The sequence below is a fragment of the Oncorhynchus kisutch genome, linkage group LG16 (assembly GCF_002021735.2).
Source record: "Oncorhynchus kisutch isolate 150728-3 linkage group LG16, Okis_V2, whole genome shotgun sequence".
NCBI classification, from domain to species: domain Eukaryota; kingdom Metazoa; phylum Chordata; class Actinopteri; order Salmoniformes; family Salmonidae; genus Oncorhynchus; species Oncorhynchus kisutch.
This window is the reverse complement of record NC_034189.2, coordinates 43,329,287-43,351,788: the sequence shown is the minus strand read 5'-3', so window position 1 is coordinate 43,351,788 and position 22,502 is coordinate 43,329,287.

Below are 22,502 nucleotides of genomic sequence, written 5' to 3'. Positions count from 1 at the left end.
TTGGCTCCATCCATCTTCCCATCAATTTTAACCATCTTCCCTGTCCCTGCTGAAGAAAAGCAGGCCCAAACCATGATGCTGCCACCACCATGTTTGACAGTGGGGATGGTGTGTTGCTTTTACGCCAAACATAACGTTTTGCATTGTTGCCAAAAAGTTCAATTTTGGTTTCATCTGACCAGAGCACCTTCTTCCACATGTTTGGTGTGTCTCCCAGGTGGCTTGTGGCAAACTTTAAACAACACTTTTTATGGATATCTTTAAGAAATGGCTTTCTTCTTGCCACTCTTCCATAAAGGCCAGAATGTGCAATATACGACTGATTGTTGTCCTATGGACAGAGTCTCCCACCTCAGCTGTAGATCTCTGCAGTTCATCCAGAGTGATCATGGGCCTCTTGGCTGCATCTCTGATCAGTCTTCTCCTTGTATGAGCTGAAAGTTTAGAGGGACGGCCAGGTCTTGGTAGATTTGCAGTGGTCTGATACTCCTTCCATTTAAATATTATCGCTTGCACAGTGCTCCTTGGGATGTTTAAAGCTTGGGAAATCTTTTTGTATCCAAATCTGGCTTTAAACTTCTTCACAACAGTATCTCGGACCTGCCTGGTGTGTTCCTTGTTCTTCATGATGCTCTCTGCGCTTTTAATGGACCTCTGAGACTATCACAGTGCAGGTGCATTTATACGGAGACTTGATTACACACAGGTGGATTGTATTTATCATCATTAGTCATTTAGGTCAACATTGGATCATTCAGAGATCCTCACTGAACTTCTGGAGAGAGTTTGCTGCACTGAAAGTAAAGGGGCTGAATAATTTTGCACGCCCAATTTTTCAGTTTTTGATTTGTTAAAAAAGTTTGAAATATCCAATAAATGTCATTCCACTTCATGATTGTGTCCCACTTGTTGTTGATTCTTCACAAAAAATACAGTTTTATATCTTTATGTTTGAAGCCTGAAATGTGGCAAAAGGTCGCAAAGTTCAAGGGGGCCGAATACTTTCGCAAGGCACTGTACCTGCTGGAGCGTGTGCTACAGGTGGGAGATGCTATGGTGACCAGCGAGCTGAGATAAGGAGGGACTTTACCTACCAGGGTCTTGTAGATGACATGGAGCCAGTGGGTTTGGCGACGAGTATGAAGCGAGGGCCATCCAACGAGAGCGTACAGGTCGCAATGGTGGGTAGTATATGGGGCTTTGGTGACAAAACGGATTGCACTGTGATAGACTGCATCCAATTTGTTGAGTAGGGTATTGGAGGCTATTTTGTAAATGACATCGCCAAAGTCGAGGATTGGTAGGATGGTCAGTTTTACAAGGGTATGTTTGGCAGCATGAGTGAAGGATGCTTTGTTGCGAAATAGGAAGCCAATTCTAGATTTAACTTTGGATTGGAGATGTTTGATATGGGTCTGGAAGGAGAGTTTACAGTTGTCCACGTATTCTACGTCAGAGCCGTCCAGAGTAGTGATGTTGGACAGGCGGGTAGGTGCAGGTAGCGATCGGTTGAAGAGCATGCATTTAGTTTTACTTGTATTTAAGAGCAATTGGAGGCCGCGGAAGGAGAGTTGTATGGCATTGAAGCTTGCCTGGAAGGTTGTTAACACAGTGTCCAAAGAAGTGCCAGAAGTATACAGAATGGTGTCGTCTGCGTAGAGGTGGATCAGAGACTCACCAGCATCAAGAGCGACCTCATTGATGTATACAGAGAAGAGAGTCGGTCCAAGAATTGAACCCTGTGGCACCCCCTCCGATTTGACACACTGAACTCTATCAGAGAAGTAATTGGTGAACCAGGCGAGGCAATCATTTGAGAAACCAAGGCTGTCTAGTCTGCCGATGAGGATGTGGTGATTGACAGAGTCGAAAGCCTTGGCCAGATCAATGAATACGGCTTCACAGTAATGTTTCTTATCGATGGCGGTTAAGATATCGTTTAGGACCTTGAGCGTGGCTGAGGTGCACCCATGACCAGCTCCGAAACCAGATTGCATAGCAGAGAAGGTATGGTGAGATTCGAAATGGTCGGTGATCTGTTTGTTGACTTGGCTTTCGAAGACCTTAGAAAGGCATGGTAGGATAGATATAGGTCTGTAGCAGTTTGGGTCAAGAGTGTTCCCCCCTTTGAAGAGGGGGATGACCGCAGCTGCTTTCCAATCTTTGGGAATCTCAGACGACACGAAAGAGAGGTTGAACAGGCTAGTAATAGGGGTGGCAACAATTTCGTCAGATAATTTTAGAAAGAAAGGGTCCAGATTGTCTAGCCCGGCTGATTTGTAGGGGTCCAGATTTTGCAGCTCTTTCAGAACATCAGCTGAATGGATTTGGGAGAAGGAGAAATGGGGAAGGCTTGGGCGAGTTGCTGTTGGGGGTGCAGTGCTGTTGACCGGGGTAGGAGTAGCCAGGTGGAAAGCATGGCCAGCCGTAGAAAAATGCTTATTGAAATTCTCAATTATGGTGGATTTATCAGTGGTGACAGTGTTTCCTATCTTCAGTGCAGTGCATGCACAAACTTAGGGAGGAGGCTTCTAATGTTAACATGCATGAAACCAAGGCTATTATGGTTACAGAAGTCATCAAAAGAGAGCGCCTGGGGAATAGGAGTGGAGCTAGGCACTGCAGGGCCTGGATTCACCTCTACATCGCCAGAGGAACATAGGAGGAGTAGAATAAGGGTGCGGCTAAAAGCAATAAGAATTGGTCGTCTAGAACGTCTGGAACAGAGAGTAAAAGGAGGTTTCTGGGGGCGATAAAATAGCATCAAGGTATAATGTACAGACAAAGATATGGTAGGATGTGAATAGTGGAGTGGAGGTAAACCTAGGTATTGAGTGATGAAGAGAGAGATATTGTCTCTAAAAACATCATTGAAACCAGGAGATGTCATTGCATGTGTGGGTGGTGGAACTAATAGGTTGGATAAGGTATAGTGAGCAGGACTAGAGGCTCTACAGTGAAATAAGCCAATAAACACTAACCAGACCAGCAATGGACAAGACATATTGACATTAAGGAGAGGCATGCTTAGTCGAGTGATCAAAAGGGTCCAGTGAGTGGAGAGGTTGGTTGGGGGTCACGGCGATTTAGACAGCTAGCCAGGCCATCGGTAGCAAGCTAGCATAGGATGGAGGTCTGTTGTTAGCCACCTCTTGCGTTCCGTCAGTAGATTAGTGGGGTTCTGTGTGGTAGAGGGGATTAATCCAAATCAAACAACAACAACAAAAATAAAAACAATAGATATAGTTATAGAGGCCCAAGAAGAAAACATAATAATAATAAAAATAAATAAATTGTCCGATTGTCTATTCAGATAGCAGCCGGTAAAACAGCTAACGGTTAGCAGGCCGCAGATGGGCGTTCAGGTAACGTCGCGACGGAGGAGTCAGCCGGATCTCCTTCGGGTAGATAACGTCGGTAGTCCAGTTATGAAGGCCCGGTGGGGCTCCGCGTAGGCAGTAAAACGGGTCCGGATAGGTGACTGCAGCCCAGGAGTGATTGATGGAAATCAGGAGTGATTGACGGAGCTTGTTTGCTCCGGAATCGACGAAAGCCGATAGTCACACGGATAGCAGCTAGCTAGCTGTGAGATCCGGGTATGAATGTCCAGAGAGCAGTTGAAATCCAGGGACATGGAGAGAAAAATTGGACCGGGATGTTCCGTTCCGAGCCGCGCTGCGCCGTACAAAACTGGCGATAGATTTTCGAGCTAAAGGATAGCTGATGACCACAAACTGTGGTTAGCTGAATACTAACGATTTGCCAGTAAAGAAGCTAACTAGCTTCTCATTAGCTTCTGGATTAGCTTCTGGCTAGCTCCTGGCTAGCTTCTGGCTAGTTTCTGGCTAGCTTCTTGGAGGATTACAGATTTGAGGTAAATAATACTTTTTTATATAAATTGGTGAGGCAGGAGAGAAAATAAAAATAAAATGTACGTGAAAAAAGTTGTAAATATATATATATATACAGGACACGACAAGACGAGGACAAAAGACGTCTGAACTGCTATGCCATCTTGGTTTCAATCTACTTTTAGAGGTCATTTTACCAAGCTGATTTCAAAATGTGAGTCAGACAATGACTGCACAACAACACACCTGGTCTGACTGTTTATATACAGGGCCAGATTACTTCATTTACACATTTTACGTAAAGTATTGTTCTCATACATACTTTGGCCCAGAACCACACCTGTGAGTGGAGTCTATATCTGTTATTCGTAAAGAGCCTTAAACCATTCTGCAATCTAATTGTACCACAGTAAAATGGTCTGTTTCTATGCTACTGGTGAAGGTACTGCAAAGCAAACTTGATTAAGTTGAACTGCAACATGTAAATGAAGTGTATATCATTTTATAGGCCTCAATCCTGACACATATTTCACTTTGAGGCTCTAAGATGGAGTTGATGCTCTAAGAATGCGTGAGTTTAAGAGGAGGAAGACGTCGAGATGACAGCCATTGTGGGTGGAAACTGTCATCTATGTTTAAAAAGAGACGATTTGCAGGAACCTGTGCTTGAAACATGAAAGGGTACCATTTGATTTATTCAAATGCACCAGACACTGATAACATATGATGGTTACATCTATCCTTGGTTTGATCCTTGGTTTCCTTGGTTTATCCTTGGTTTCTCCTACTGTATTTCACAGCAGGGTGAGCATCACGGGGGGAGGTGCCCAGCATTCTTTCCTGGAAGTCACACTGATCAGTCTGTTTTTTTTCTTCATCAGGACAATTCATTTACAGCCTCACTCAACATAACTTAGGATCATTCTCTCACATAATTTAGTATTGCTATAACCTGTTTGATGTCTCACATAAATATTGCATGCACAGGACACCACCGGAAAGTAAAAGTTTCTCTCGAGCGAAAGAACGAGGGTATTGAACTTGCATCATCTGATTAGACGTTTGTCATTCACGATTGGGGAACGGAGCTTTCTAAATCATTTAGCACCTGACATTAGCAGGGTATGGCAGGTTTCGGTTGGGTCACCGACCCCCATCATTTTACCATTTCAAAGCTGAGTGGATTTGATTCGAAAGGGTTAACAAAGGTGCCTAGTGCTCCAGTTTACAGGCTCAGCTCTGCATCTGAGGACCTGCCCTCCTGCTAAACCAGGGAAAAAGAGCTCACATCTCAGAATTAATATCAGTTTCCATGCCAAGATGTACAAAAATAGTGAAGCAACTAACTACCCTTGTTACCTATGGGAAGGTAGATGTCCTTGGCAGAATGCAAAGATGGTTCAGATTGTATTGGATTGGGAGGTTAATTAGAAATGAGGGATCTATCTGGCTCTTTGGCTCTCAGTGTTGTTTCACATTGAGCTACTGAGTCTCTGTTGGGCCCTTGCTGAAATGCCTCCTCGTTATGAAGAGCTACTTTCAGCCTTATTGTTTTAGCTAACTCTCAATAATAGTTATGTGATTCATAAATGTGCATTCGACACTGGTGAAAAAGATCACTGGTACTGCATTATGCTTATGGTAATGTAATCAAGTGGCTTTTGTGTCCTGACCCTCCATCCAGTAGTTGACCGTTATTGCTAATGCACAGATCCGTGGCAACAGACAGTAGGTAGACAGATGTGTCAGCAAAAACTGGAGTAACTTGTCCTCAACCCTCTCACAAAAGAGAACGAAAGATAAATCTAAGATGCAGATATTTTTCCTCAATGAAACATTGTTTCCACAAGAAAGTAAATGTCAAAAGATATTCCCTTTCATTTGAGAGGGTACAATATAGACTTTTTGTTGACTTTAAAAACAACTATATACATGTCTCAGACACATTTATTGATAAAGATTTACAAAAGGCTAGGTCTGTTACACAGGTAACTGCGAACACAGTGTCTGAGTGCATATACCAACATGACAGTTTCAGCAATGTTCTTAGCTGTAACTTCATAATTGACTGTCTTGAAAAGAAAGAAAGACATTATTTTCACAAGTACAGCAGAGAACATTCAATCACCAGGGAACCTTGGGGAGAGGAGTGTGACTGATTCACATAAACAGTGTTTCAGTGGTGAGTCACATTCACAACATACAGGCAGAGTATTGTGGATCATAAATGCAAAGCTGTAATCCGTGTATTGAACACCAGCTTGCTTGCTTGCTTGCTTTGTTACCAGCTACAGTTTAAAGGCTCAGTGCTGTCAAAAAAAGTGATTTTACTGTGTTTTATATACTGTCACGCCCTGATCTGTTTCACCTGTCCTTGTGATTGTCTCCACCCCCTCCAGGTGTCGCTGATTTTCCCCTGTGTATTTATCCCTGTGTTTCCTGTCTCTCTGTTTCAAGTCAACCAGCGGTTTTTCCCCATATGCCTGCCTTTGCTATTCTCCTTTTTCTAGTCCTCCCGGTTTCGACCCTTGCCTGTTCTGCACTCTGTACCCGCCTGCCTGACCAATCTGCCTGCCTTGACCACAAGCCTTTCTGCCACTCTGTACCTCCTGGACTCTGATCTGGGTTTGACCTTTTGCCTGTCCACGACCGTTCTCTTGCCTACTCCTTTTGGATTAATAAACATTGTAAGACTCCAACCATCTGCCTCCTGTATCTGCATCTAGCTCTCGCCTTGTGGCATGATAATAGGCAGTATATTTCCACACTATGAGGTTGGAATAATACTGTGAAATTGTGAGAATGGTGATAATGCCCTTTTAGTGTAAGTGTTTGAAAAGGCCGTCTGAAATTTCAGCCTGTTTTGGTGGGATGGAATTTTGGCCTGCCTGGTAACATCATCAAATTAGTTGATAGACCAATAAGAAAGAGTTCTGAACCACTAAAACTGATAACCACAGCTAGTTTCCCCTCCCACTCAGACCACTTCCACACAGTCCTAGCAAAATTATTGCTTGAGCTTGAGCTATTTTTGTTCATGTTTAGCCATTTTAACTGGAAACAATCACAGTAAGGTACTTAATTGTTACCCAAAAATGATTTGATATTGAGATAAAATTGCTGCATTGGGCCTTTTAAAGGTGATGGGGGGCCAAGTCTTCCCACCTTTCCACTGAAACGACGAAAAAGCAGTCCCCTTCATCTTCCAAATTGCTTGTCGCATTGTGTTTGGCAAGTTTGTAATCACTACTCTTTCCAACAGCCTCCATAGAACCCCAACACTTTCTGCAACCGCCCACTTTACCTCCACGCTTTCAATGTTTCCCTGCCTGCACAATTACATCTCTATTCTAAGGGACAAGATAGGAGAGGTGACAAAGCAGCCTTTCCTTTATATACCATTCTACATTTGCCATGTTCATTTTTATCTTGCATCCAATATATGTAAGTCTTCTTGTGGGTTCTTTGATTCTGTTTAAAGTGGAAGTGACAACATCCGTAAATACGTTTTAACAACATTCCTACATCTACCATCATCGTTTTACTTAATCTAGCCAAAGTATCTTTTTTCCCTCTTTCCCTAGACAATGATAGTACCTTCACATTATCCTCACCTAGACCTCACACTGTGTCTCCTTGATGACAGGGCATGGAAGTTACATGCTTGATTGATGAGAAGGTGGTTAAATTGAGTCCATCATTTACATTTCTATAGTAGAAGTTCAATTAAGAACTCAGAGAGGGGCATTGGAATGAGTGACTTCATGTCTGATTAGTTTTCTGCAGTCGAGTGTTACTCCAAACAACATCTCGTGTTGGGGGGGCCCCTCAGGGGTGCGTGCTCAGCCCCCCTCCTGTACTCCCAATTCACTCATGACTGCACGGTCAGGCACGACTCCAACACCATCATTTAGTTTGCTGATGACACAAGTGGTATGCCTGATCACCGACAACGATGAGACAGCCTATAGGGAGGAGGTCAGAGACCTGGCTGTGTGGTGCAATGAGAACAACCTCTCCCTCAACATAGTCAAGACAAAGGAGATGATTGTGGACTACAGGAAAAGCAGGACTGAGCACGCCCCCATTCTCATCAACGGGGCTGTAGTGGAGCAGGTTGAGAGCTTCATGTTCCTTGGTATCCTCATCACCAACAAACAAAAATGGTCCAAGCACAACAAGATAGTCGTGAAGAGGGCACGACAAAACCTATTCCTCCTCAGGAGACTGAAAGATTTGGCATGGGTCCTCAGATCCTCAAAAGATTTTTGCAGATGTACCATCGAGAGCATCCTGACGGGTTGCATCACTGCCTGGTATGGCAACTGCTCGGCCTCCGACCGCAAGGCACTACAGAGGGTAGTGCGTACAGCCCAGTACACAAGAGGGGCCAAGCTTCCTGCCATCCAAGATCTCTATACCAGGCATTGTCAGAGGAAGGCCCTAAAAATGATAAAAGACTCAACCCACCCCCTCCCGAAACAATTCTGCTACTCTCTGTTATTATCTATGCATAGTAACTTTAATAACTCTACCTACATGTACATTTTACCTCAATTATATCAACACCGGTGCCCCCACACATTGACATTGACTCTGTACTGGTACCCTCTGTATATAGCCCCGCTATTGTTATATACTGATGCTCTTTAATTTTTTGTTATTCTTATCTCTTACCTTGTTTTTTTTCTTTTTCTTAAAGGGCTTGTAAGTAAGCATTTCACTGTAAGATCTTCAACTGACCACCTGTTGTATTCGACGCATGTGACAAATACAATTTTATTTGATTTTGTAGAATTGTTAAAGGAGTCAAGGTGACAGGGTAAGAGGAGAGTAGACTAGCAAACTGCAGATGGAAAGTACACTACTCATTGAGAACAACAAGAGTTTATCTAAGGTGTTGGAGAAATGGCAAGCTGAATGGCACAATCACATGTAATAGTTGTCCAAAGCTCCAGTAAACATTGATTTAAATGAGAACCTGCTGGTCTTCTGGGGGAATTGCCTTATGAATCAAAATGAACATAATGAGTGAGGCAGTCTACTTTGGGAATCCCATCACAATTGGCCAAATGAATTGAGACAAACATGGTAATCGTACCAGTGAATGACCTATAATATTATGTGGACGGTTCAATTCTTTCTCCTTAATTATCATAATGCTTTTCCAAAAACCAAAACAGATACAGCCCTGGCCCCCAGCGAGTTGAACAGTTCAATATAAATGGAATATACTGTAAGCACTCTGCAATACCGCTTATTGAGTGAATTCCCAGGTCATTTTGTTCTCTGCCAAACAAGGTGCAAATGCATGTCAACTGACAAACTACCCGAACTTGATGAGTGGCTTATATCAATGCTAAACAAATGCAATGTAAAATAGTTATTTGGATTATTTATGTTTTTACTAGCAGAAATACACATGGATTTGTTATTTCAGGGTGATGGGACTACATGTTTGTCTTTAAGCAGACATTTGAATTCTACCTTTGAACGGCCATCAGTAAGAATGTTATTTATTACTTTAATTAACTAAAACAGACCAATAGTTATCATGAAAAAGGCCAAGGGAATTTAAGCAAATTGCACTGAGTCTCACACTTCACATGTGCAATCTTAATTATGTTTGCAAAAGCCATGATCATTTTTACCGCCTCCATGAAAGAGATACCTCCACACAGCCATTTTCTTTGTAAAGTTATAAAGTATATTCCAAATAAAGGGATCTTAATACATTTTATATTTTTTGTTTTGTCCTGGTCCTCATTTCAGTAGATACACGTAGAAAACTCTTGCTGTGACTCATGGACAAAGATGTGACATTCTACTTACTTTAATTAAACTTCCTCTGTATTTGAATGGAGAGGACGCCATGAAGGTTACTGCCTCAAGACAAACTTGTTCTTCAACAACATTCTCTACCTCATCCATTGAAAGTATTATTATTAGATTGAATGGCATTTAAGCCAATTGTTTTTTAAGCACATCAGACACTCACAGCCAAGGCAAAAGTAGGATTGTATATGACATATTTTGCATCCTTTTGGCATTTTAAGTAGAAATTATTCACCAATATTGAATGTTAGACCACGTGGAGAATTCAATAAATACGATTTGTAATTATGAATAAAGACTTGCTATAGTGCCAGAATTCAGCATGTAAACCTTGTGTCACGTCTGGGACGATTTTGACCCACTTTGAACGTATCCATTCACCATCATTTGTGGCGGCAGGTAGCCTAGTGGTTAGAGTGTTGGACTAGTAACCGAAAGGTTGCAAGATGTCATTCTGCCCCTGAACAAGGCAGTTAACCCACTGCTACTAGGCCATCATTGAAAATAACAATTTGTTCTTAGCTGACTTGCCTGGTTAAATGAAGGTAAAAATAAATGATTGTAAGGCCCAAGATATTTTGTTGCTTTGACAAAGTCATTTTTGAAGATTATTATTTATTTAATGTGATTAGTGATTCATTTGCGTCTGTCCCTCATTTTAAGGTCAACCCTGTTATTCCTTTAAAAATATATGTTTTAGATGTTTAAAAGAAACATTGAACATTTAATGGTCAAATCATAGTGTAAAAGCAGGTGTGCTGGTTCTAATCTTTTTGGACATTTTCTGGAGCTTTGTGGTGGCAAACTGAGTGGGTCGAGCATAACATAACATTTTTATTTAACTTCTTGAGGTGGGAAAATGTGTTTTTTATGAAGTTGAACATGTTCTCTTTATGACAATGTTAAAATTAGGTGGAATCAAAACATTTTATTTTACCAAGTTATACTTCTCAAAAGGCACCGAATTGGAGGAACGGCCCATATACCACCTTTCAGAAATATTATAATGCATACCAGTGTATCAGGATAAGGTAAGAACCAGATGCAAACAATGTCAAAGTAAGAATGCTTTATTACAGCAACAGAGGCAAAGGTACAGGACGGCAGGCAGGCTCAGGGTCAGGCAGAGGTCGGAAATCCAGATAGGGCCATTGGTACAGGACGGCAGGCAGGCTCAGGGTCAGGGGCAGGCAGAGTGGTCAGGAAGGCAGGCACAGGGTTAGGACAGGCAAGGGTCAGAAACCAGGAGGGCGAGAAAAAGAAAGGCTGGGAAAAGATAGGAGCTGAGAGGACAAACGCTGATAAGCTTGACAAACAAGACGAACTGGCAACAGACAAACAGAAAGCACAGGTGCAAGTACACAGGGGATAACGGGGAAGATGGGCGACACCTGGAAGGGGTTGGAGACAAGCACAAAGACAGCTGAAACAGATCAGGGCGTGACACAACTGTATCCTTAAAGCTCACTGCATTCTAAGTAGTCCAAATTCTGATACTGTTCTCATGTCTCCCATTTGATTCTTCACACATTTCCACTTCAGTAAATAACGATGCTTGTCATTTTGCAGCACTCATAAGTACTCCAGACACATGTGTTGTCAGGTCAGTGTTACTTTGTGGTAGAGCCATGTGCTTTGACAATGACACAACACTTTCCATTACATCTGATATTTCCCTGACGTCAAACTGGGCTCTGGGTGCCGTGTATTCATGACGTGTCACTATTGGGAATCAGGCCTGGCCGTGTTGGCCTGTCATCCTTTCCTTATTTCCCTCTCTGTGATGCTGGAGGAGGCTGCCATATGGTGGACCGCTTATTTGCATTTGCGTTCCTCTGGCTTTTATTGTAGGAGATACATATTCCCAGAGTGCATCACAGTAGATCGCTCCACCCTACTACAACAACAAGATAAGATGTGCTAATATACAAGGTGATAGATGTGTGAAGTGTTTGTAATAGTGTTACGATTGCACCTTATTTTCAGAGGGGAATCAGAATACACATTTTGATTATGGTGAATTTACTGTAGGGCCTACTATGTCCACTTTGACATATTCTGAGAAGGGATTGGGCAGATAAGACATTCAGTTGGAGAGGTTATAGGTTATATATGATCAATATATATCAACATTGGAACCAGGGCTTCAATTACAGCAATGGCCATACTAAATAAGTATTTATGAATAATTATGTCATGACACAATTACCATACTAATGAGGTTTACAAAACCATCTTTTTAAAATACTGTCTGTAGAACCGTACAAGGATACGTTTCTAACCTCGATTCCATTGGCTTTCACCTCAGAGGCCATACTCTTGGGATTCTGTATTTCAGTCAGAGCCCTTCATAGCTATTTTTGACTTGCTTAGCCTACTTTTGAAATGACATTCCCTTTTTTGTGCTCCTTCTTTTCTTTTTAAATAGTCATAACCTTACTTGACACAAGCTTTGTTCCCTCTTCTTGCATGGTGGTTTACAATTGCTATGATCTGTTGATCAGGCTGTATCGGTTATACTACTGGCTATGAGACGTAACCTTTCAAGGCAGCAGCACATGGATCAGTTGTAAAGGGTGTTTTTAAATGTACCTGTCGATTTACAGTATTATAAAGCATATGCTATGAGCTGACAGTTATATTAATTAACTATATGCAGAGAATATGCATATTCATATAGTCGATTCAAAATGCATCGTGACCCTTTTGTTTCAAAGGCATTATTGAACTGACAATGGACAGTACCCCGTCTCTCCTCTGAAGAAATATAGGCAAAAAAGATGCAGCAGTCGACAAACATATGTGAGGATTAGGTGAGTTAACAGAATGTAAGAGTCGCTGAAAACCTTGTCAATGAACGTGATTATGCAAAACTAAAAGTGGCAACCAATCAATGCTGCTTGGCACTGGCAGAGGATACTGAGGAGAGAGAGGGAGAACAGACCAAAATGTTCCGAAAGGGGGTAATAACAACAGCAGTGAGTGAGTTTCCCAAAAACATCTTGGCACTAACAAGCCATTGTCAAATAAAAAGTGCAATTTCCTGAAAACCCCATAATGACAGTGGGATTATCAATCAGGGCATTGGAGATTTCAATCACAGAAGTAAATCCTAATCATCGTAATCATATTGGGGGGTGGCTCTTTCAGTGTGTATGTGGTCTTGGTATTACACACATAATCTTGTCCTTTATTTATAAGACACATGGCATGCATTCTCAGTTTTGTATTTGATTGAACCTTTATTCAACTAGGCAAGTCAGTTAAGAACAAATTCTACCCAAAGTTAAAAGGCCTCCTTCGGGGATGGGGGCTGGGATAAAAATAAAAATAAAAATATAGGACAAAACACACATCACGACAAGAGAGACAACACAACACTACATAAAGAGAGACCTAAGACCACAAAAACAGCATGGTAGCAGCACAACATGACAACAACATGGTAGCAACACAACATGGCAGCAGCACAACATGGTAGCAGCACAAAACAGGGTACAAACAGTATTGGGCACAAGACAACAGCATAAAGGGCAAGAAGGTAGAGACAACAATACAGCACGCAAAGTAGGCACAACTGTCAGTAAGAGTGTCCACGATTGAGTCTTTGAATGAAGAGATTGAGATAAAACTGTCCAGTTTGAGTGTTTGTTGCAGCTCGTTCCAGTCGCTAGCTGCAGCGAACTGAAAAGACGAGCGTCCTAGGGATGTGTGTGCTTTGGGGACCTTTAACAAAATGTGACTGGCAGAACAGGTGTTGTGTGTGGAGAATGAAGGCTGCAGTAGATATCTCAGATAGGGGGGAGTGAGGCCTAAGAGGGTTTTATAAATAAGCATCAACCATTGGGTCTTGCGACAGGTATACAGAGATGACCAGTTTACAGGAGAGTATAGAGTACAGTGATGTGTCCTGTGATCGTCCCAGGACCAGTCATTACCTCAGCCATGTTTCTGGGGTCTGACCTCTGGTTGGCTCATCTTTCCTCTGCTGGACTGCTAATGGAGGATCTGAGCGTATGAGGTCTCGGGGACCACAGCACACTGTGCAACCCTGTGGTATGGACAACGTGCAGATGCCTCGTGCTGGCAGCGACCTCACGCCTCTGACGTGAACCTTTGGCCAGACTGGACCCATCAGGGCCCGAATTCCCCACACCTCCTCTGCGCTCTCCCTTTTTTCCTCTCCCCTTTTTCCAGTGAGTGTGTATCCTGTCTGACAGACAGACCGCCTGGGACTGAAATCTCTCACTGCACGCTCAATGTGACAAATCAACAAAGACAAGCTCCCTCGGAGGCTGTGGTTGTAGATGGAGAATTTATTTATGGGTGCCTTCCACCCTGCAGAATGGCAGCACTCAAACAGGCGACACAGAATGACTCAGAAGTACAACATGTCTTGTTGATTATTGAAGTGGTAGACGTTGAGGACCCAACATTGTTCCAATGTTTCCACAGAAAAAAAAAACATTCTTGAACAGAGGTTCATGTGCAGGGTAGACACAATATGGAATTATTGTTGAATATGAGAGTTAAAACTTCTTCAGGATTTGTGGGTCCCCTGCGGAACGTTTGAGCTAACGTAGGCTAATGAGATTAGCATGAGGTTTTAAATAACAAGAACATAGGACATAGCCATATCTGAATTTGACAGAAAGTTAAATTCTTGTTAATCTAACTGCACTGTCCAATTTACAGTAGCTCTTACAGTGAAATAATAGCATGCTATTGGTTGAGGAGAGTGCACAGTTTTGAACATGAAAGTTATTAATAAACAAATTAGGCACATTTGGGCAGCCTTGATACAACATTTTGAACAGAAATGCAATGGTTCATTGGATCAGTATAAAACATTGCACACACAGTACTGCCATATAGTGGCCAAAATCTAAATTGCACCTAGACTGGAATAATACATTATGGCCTTTCTCTTGCATTTCAAAGATACAAAAACAAAAACAAATGTTGGTTTTGATTTGTATTATCTTTTACCAGATCTAATGTGTTATATTCTCCTACATTCAATTCACATTTACACAAACATCAAAGTGTTTCCTTTTAAATGGTACCAAGAATATGCATATCCTTGCTTCAGGGCCTGATCTACAGGCAGTTAGATTTGGATATGTCATTTAAGGTGAACATTTTAAAAAAGGGGACTATCCCTATAAAGTTATTAAGGATATACTGAATTACTTAAATTGCAAGACATATTTCAAGTTAACGTAAGGAACGAACCAGACGTACTCAATGTCTTTTATGCACTATTTGACAAAAACAACACAGAACCCTTCTGGGTGATATCTCTCTCTCTCTCTCTCTCTCTGAGGTTGACGTAAGTAAGGTTTTTAAACGGGTCAACACTCGTAGGGCCAGACAATATTCCAGGGAAGGTCCTCAGGGCATGTGCAGACCAGCTGACAGGCATCTTCACAGACAAGTTCAATCTCTACTTATCCCAGTCTGTAATCCCAACATGTTTCAAACTGACTACCATCATTCCTGTCCACAAAAACTCTAAGGCATCCTGTTACAATGACTACCACCCTGTAGCTGCCACATGTAAAAATACAGTTCTTTGAAAGACTGGTCATGGCACACATCAACTCCATCATCCCAGACACCCTGGACCCACTCACATTTGCATACCACCCCAACAGATCCACAGACGTCGCAATCTCAGTTGCACTCCACTCTGCCCTCTCCCACCTAGAAAAAAAGAATGCCTACAGTATGTGAGGATGCTGTTCATCGACTACTAGTCAGCGTTCAACAGCATAGTGCAGTCCAATCTCGTCACCAAGCTCAGGATCCTGGGACCGTGTAACTGGATCCTGGACTTCCTGATGGGTTGACCTCAGGTGGTAAGAGTACACAACAAAACCTCTGCCAAGCTGACCCTTAACATGGGGACCCTCCCGGGGTTGTGTGCTTTGCCCCTTCCTGTACTCTCTGTTCACCCACAACTTGGTGTGGCAGGAAGCCTAGTGGTTAGAGTATTGGACTAGTAACCAAAAGGTTGATCGAATCAAATAAGAATTTGTTCTTAACTGACTTGCCTAGTTAAATAAAGGTCAAATAAAAAACCTTAATGAACACCAAAACTCCAACTCCTTGATCAAGTTTGCTGACGACACGACGGTGGTCAGCCTGATCACCGTTGGTGATGAGAAAGCCTACAGGGAGGAGGTCAGAGACCTGGCAGTGTGGTGCAAGAACAAGCAGCTGATTGTAGACTTCAGGAAACAGGGGGGTGCACACCACATCCACATTGACGGGCCAAAATGGAGAGGGTCAAGAGCTTTAAATTCCTCTGTGTCCACATTACTGAGGACTTATAATGGTCTTCTCACACCAGAACAGAAGTGCCTCTTCTCCCTCAGGAGGCCGAAGAGAGTAGGGACGCTGCATAGTTCGGAATCTACTGAGACGGTCCACAGTTCGGAATCTACGGAGACGGTCCATAGTCCGGAATCTACTGAGACGTCCACAGTCCGGATCCTCCTGAGACGGTCCACAGTCCGGATCCTCCTGAGACGGTCCACAGTCCGGATCCTCCTGAGACGGTCCACAGTCCAGAACCTCCTGACACTGTCCACAGTCCGGAACCTCCTGACACGGTCCACGGTCCGGAAGCTCCTGAGACGGTCCACGGTCCGGAACCTCCTGAGACGGTCCACGGTCCGGAACCTCCTGAGACGGACCACGTTCCGGATCCCCCTTGAAACAGTCCACGGTCCGGAGCCTCCAGCGACAGTATGCGGTCCGGACCCTCCAGCGATGGTCTGCGGTCCGGAGTCTCCAGCGACGGTCTGCGGTCCAGAGTCTCCCATCAACGGTCTGCGATCCAGAGCCTCCAGCGGGGGTTCTCAGTCCAGAGCCTCCTGCGAGGGTTCCCAGTCCAGAGCCTTGGGCGACGATCTACGGTCTGGAGTCCGCAGCAACGAACCACGGTCCGGAGTCCCCGGCGATGATCTGCGGTCCGCAGATCCCCCTGACCATAGAGAGCTTTTATTCTCTATGTTGCTTAGGTCGGGAAGTGATTTAAGGGTGGGTTATCTAGGTGAATTGTATTTCTATGTTGGCCTAGTATGGTTCCTAATCAGAGGCAGTTGTTTATTGTTGTCTCTGATTGGGGATCATATTTAGGTAGCCATTTAAATATTGTGCTTTGTGGGATCTTGTCTATGTATAGTTGCCTGAGAGCATTATATTAGCTTCACGTTTCGTTTGTTCACGTTGTTGTTTTTGTTCTTTGAAGTTTTCTATTCCATAATAAATGATGGAAACATACCACGCTGCATCTTGGTCTACTCCTTGTGACGAACGTGACACACATTAAAACAAGTCCTATATCTACATTACCTGAAAGGCCCGCATGCAAGGAAGAAGCCACTGCTCCAAAACTGCTATAAAAAAGCCAGGCTATGGTTTGCAACTGCACATGGGGACAAAGATCGTAGTTTTTGGAGAAATGTCTGGTCTGATGAAACAAAAATTGAACTGTTTGGCCATAATGACCATCGTTATGTTTGGAGGAAAACGGGAAGTCGAAGAACACCATCCCAACCGTGAAGCACGGGGGTGGCAGCATCGTGTTGTGGGGCTGCAGGAGGGACTGGTGGACTTCACAAAATAGATGGCTTCATGTGCATGGGAAATTTTGTGGATATATTGAACCAACATCTCAAGTTAAAGCTTGGTCGCAAATGGGTCTTCCAAATGGACAATGACCCCAAGCATACTTCCAAAGTTCTGAAGGACAACAAAGTCAAGGTATTGAAGTGGCCATAACAAAGCCCTGACCTCAATCCTATAGAAAATTTGTGGACAGAACTGAAAAAACATGTAAGGAGCAAGGAGGCCTACAAACCTGATCCAGTTATACCAGCTCTGTCAGGAGGAATGGGCCAAAATTCCCCCAACTTATTGTGGGAAGCTTGTGGAAGGCAACCTGAAACGTTTGAACCATGTTAAAGAATTTAACAGCAATTCTACCAAATACTAATTAAATGTATGTAAACTTCTGACCCACTGGGAATGTGATGAAAGAAATAAAAGCTGAAATAAATCATTCTCTCTACTATTATTCTGACATTTCACATACTTAAAATAAAGTATGTCCTAATTTTCAACTAGGATTAAATGTCAGGAATAGGAATTGGCTAAGGTGTATGTAAATTCCGACTTCAACTGTAGCTTCCTATCTTATCTATTGTCTTTTCTTTATTATAAATATGTATTTATTTGATTCAACACCAATATTTTTCAAATATACACCATGCTCCTGATAAGTTCTTCTCAGGAGCGAGCAGTATGGCTGGTGGCATTGTTATGCTGGAGGTTCATGTCAGGATGAGCCTGCAGGAAGGGTACCACATGAGGGAGGAGGATGTCTTCCCTGTAACACACAGCGTTGAGATTGCCTGCAATGACAACAAGCTCAGTCCCATTTTGCTGTGACTCACCGCAACAGACCATGACGGACCCTCCAAATTGATCCCGCTCCAGAGAACAGGCCTCTTTGTAATGCTCATTCCTTCGACTATAAACACAAATCCGACCATCACCCCTGGTGAGACAAAACCACGACTCGTCAGTGAAGAGCACCTTTTGCCAGTCCTATCTGGTCCAGCGACGGTGGGTTTGCGCCCATAGACAATGTTGTTGACGGTGATGTTTGGTGAGGACCTGCCTTACAACAGGCCTACAAGCCCTCAGTCCAGCCTCTTTCAGCCTATTGCGGACAGTCTGAGAACTGATTGAGGGATTGTGCCTTCCTAGTGTAACTCGGGCAGTTGCTGTACATGTCCTGCAGGTGTTGTTACATGTGGTCTGCCATATGATGACAATCAGCTGTCCGTCCTGTCTCCCTGTAGCGCTGTCTTAGGCATCTCACAGTACGGACAATGCAAATGATTTACCTGGCCACATCTGCAGTCCGCATGCCTCCTTGCAGCATGCCTAAGGCACGTTCACGCAGAGGAGCAGGGACCCTGGGCATCTTTTTTTTTTTGTAGAAAGGCCTCTTTAGTGTCCTATCTTTTCATAACTGTGGCCTTAATTGCCTACTGTCTGTAAGCTGTTCGTGTCTTAACGAACATTCCACAGGTGCATGTTCATGAATTGTTCATTGTTCATTTATTAACAAGCATGGGACACAGTGTTTAAACCCTTTACAACGAAGATCTGTGAAGTTATTTGGATTTCTATGAATTATCTTTGAAAGACAGGGTCCTGAAAAAAGGGCATTACTTTTTTTGCTGAGTTTAGTTATTCTATCCCTTTAATGATTAATTCCTACAACAGCTACACCATTGCAGCTGAATTGTTACTGAATTATTACTCTTGACAACTTAAAGTAAATGGTCTCTAATACTATAACGACCTACTCTCTCCGTAGAGGGCATTTGGAGTAGTTTCTAATTTTATTAGTCATATGTATGGGATGCACAGTGTGTAAATCGTCCATGCTTACTTGCACGTTCCTTCTCGAATAATACATAAATATACAAATAAGCACATAAAGTAAATGGCTCAGTAGAATAGAATAAACATTTTAGCATAAATATAATACAGGAAGGCACAATTTATATTCCAATATTTACACATGTTTTGGGAAAGGGGGATAGGGACAGTGTATAAACAGCAGTATAATAGGAGTCTGGTAGCAGTAGTTGTGATGTGAGTAAAGTAGGTTTACAGCATGTTTCCCCTCAATGCTTAATCTATTTTGGCAAGGCTGTATTTCACTATTTTTGCAGGTTGTATAATTCCTAGTCTAGGTAAATAAAGTTGTTGTATTAACAGCAATGATGCTATAACAGAAATGGAACTGCAATGAAGCACAAACCCTAAACACGTTTTACTCATAACAATAAGGAAATTCATCTGCAGGATGTGCACTGGAACAATGGGTAAAACCTAACATTGACAAGATACTTGATGTATAGTATACACAGAGGAACTACTTTTTACCAAATAAGAAAATAGTGGTGTTAGCCACCCAGGTGGAACGATTATCATACAAGCAGAACAAGCAACATCCAAGTGATTGCCGTTTTCCCGGCCCAGAGTGATAAATATATAATTAGCATTCCAATAGATACAAGTGTGCGGCCCCAAAGTTTGCTCATGCCTCTCTCGATTCACTGATGTAAACTTTTCCATATCTGAATTTCCGAATATCAAATGAGTCTTATTTTAGCTTTGACTGCTTCCGTATATTCTATTTGCATTATTTTAATTCACTTGCAGGCACGTCTGCTGCTCTGACCAGCTGTACCTTAATAAATTGTGTTAATGGCAAATTTGTGATAGTATTTAAGTGTAGTATTTCCCATAATTCACCAGTAATTGGTTTAATCACAAAGATTGAACTTGCTTCCTCCCGTCATCATTCTCTCCGGTTAACAATATGTATAAAGTTCTATTTGAAGTTGAAAGACATCCATCCTATTACAAGTTTCCCCAGCTTTTGTTTATGTCAGTGTTTAAAATATGTGTTTTGTTAAGAAGAAAGAAAAAAAGTTAAGTTTACTGTTGTTAGATCAGTAGGAAGCAGCCATGGCGGGTAGATCAGTATCTCCACTGAATGGACCATTTGTTGCCAGTAAAAACTATCTCCCCCAGCCGACCTGTCCCACTTTTTAACAATCAGCTCACCTCAAACCTGCAGACTGTGGCACATAAACCCCAACAGGATAAAAGATTAATGTGATGTGACACTTTGTGCCTGTCACACATTTGGGCACACCATATTTTCCTGATTGCTCTGCAAGATATCTATAGGCCTACAGCCTTTTCCCTCACAGCTCTGGCAGTCAGTCCTGTTGTTGCAAAGAGCTGCAGGAAAGCAGTAGCCGATCACATCATGCAAATCGCAGTCGTTTGTTTGGACGTGCGCTGCATCAGAAAGGGGAAAAAAAGGAGGGAGAAACGAAGCGAGAACAGACGGGTATGCCTCTGTGTTCTTGACCCCTACGTTTTGTTCTTCATGCCTCTGTAGCTATGGCGACAGGGTGTATGACATGCCGTTGGACACCTCAAAGATCAACAAGATAAACATATGGCCGCCTGCATAATATCAACAGGAAATATGTGTTTTGTTTGTTTTTCCATGTCATTTCAAATCCCATCTCTGTTGGTCACACGCCAACAGGTGGCTAGCTAGCAAGGTGACACAACGTTTTATTTAACAGGACCTACCATATGCCTAAACGTATGGAAAGGATGTTTTCTTGTCTTGGTGACATATGCCGATGCCAAAGTTGATACGTTGAGAACTTGTTTACTTGTCTTTACAATTGTATGGTATCCTCATGGATAAAAAATATTTCCTGAGTGGATAATCACAAATTAACATGATCAAGTCCCTCGGGAATGGTTGCAATTGTAAGTTACACTATTTTATGGCCAAACTACTGTATGAAAGTGTAAGTACAGTGCACAGTGTGCTTTGAAACATATGGATATTTCAATTAAACACCTTGTGTGATAAGAATCAATTGATAGTTCAACCAGCGTTGGTGTAAATGACGTCAGGAAGTCAATGTGCAGTGCATTTCTTCGTAGAAGACAGTGAAGCAGTCGGTCAATAGCGAGTTCGTGGATATTGATGAAAACGGGGAACATGTCCTGGCATGCCCTGGCAACCTCATGTCTACAGAGCTAAGGAAAAAAAGAGGAGTGATCCATAAAAGCAGTTTTAACATTGACATTCTCCCAAAATCCTTGGACAGGGAATATGAACTTGAGTCTTAAAATCAATATATTGAAAAAGACTGTGACAATCAAAGATGTCAGAAACCTGCCCAATCTAAAAGGTAAAACTACTTGACACCCAGTGTCATAACACGTCATGACACGTACATAACCATGTCATAACCGCTGACATACCCTGTCATAATATGGTCATAACACTGTCCCGACACATATATTTACACCTGTTGTGTAATAAATTCTTTACAGTCATGTTTTTTCCATCATATTTTAAAGACACTTCATGACACTGTCATGAAGCATTATGACCATTATGTATCACTTTACTTGGACTAAGAAAATAAACTTTAAGACACTGTCAAGAAGCATTATAACCATCCTTTGTCTATTTACTTGGACTAAGTAAATACACTTTATGACACTGTCAAGATGCATTATGACCATCATAATCATATAAGCCAGATAGGCCTATCACGCTCACTACCGGTCAAAGGTTTTAGAACACCTACTCATTCAAGGGTTTTTCTTTATTTTTTACTATATTCTACATTGTAGAATAATAGTGAAAACATCACAACTATGAAATAACACATATGGAATCATGTTGTAATGTCACGCATTGACCTTAGATATCTCTGTTTTCTATATATTTTGGTTAGGTCTGACTAGGGTGGGTTCTCTAGGTTTTTGTATGTCTAGGATTTTTTATATGTCTAGGGTTTTGGTATGTCTAGGGGTTTTGTATGTCTATGTTGGCCTGATATGGTTCCCAATCAGAGACAGCTGTTTATCTTTGTCTCTGATTATGGATCATATTTAGGCAGCCCTTTTTCCCACTTTCTGGTGTGGGATCTTGACTATGTGTAGTTGCCTGTCAGCACTATATTGTATAGCTTCACGTTTCATTTGTTATTTTGTTAGTTTGTTCGGTGTTCATTCTTTTAATAAAGAGAATGTACGCATACCACACTGCGCCTTGGTCTCCTTCATACAACAAACATGACAAGTAACCAAAAAAAATGTTAAAGAAATCTTTATATATTGTATATTTAAAATTCTTCAAATAGCCACTCTCTCAACCAGTTCCCACATATGCTG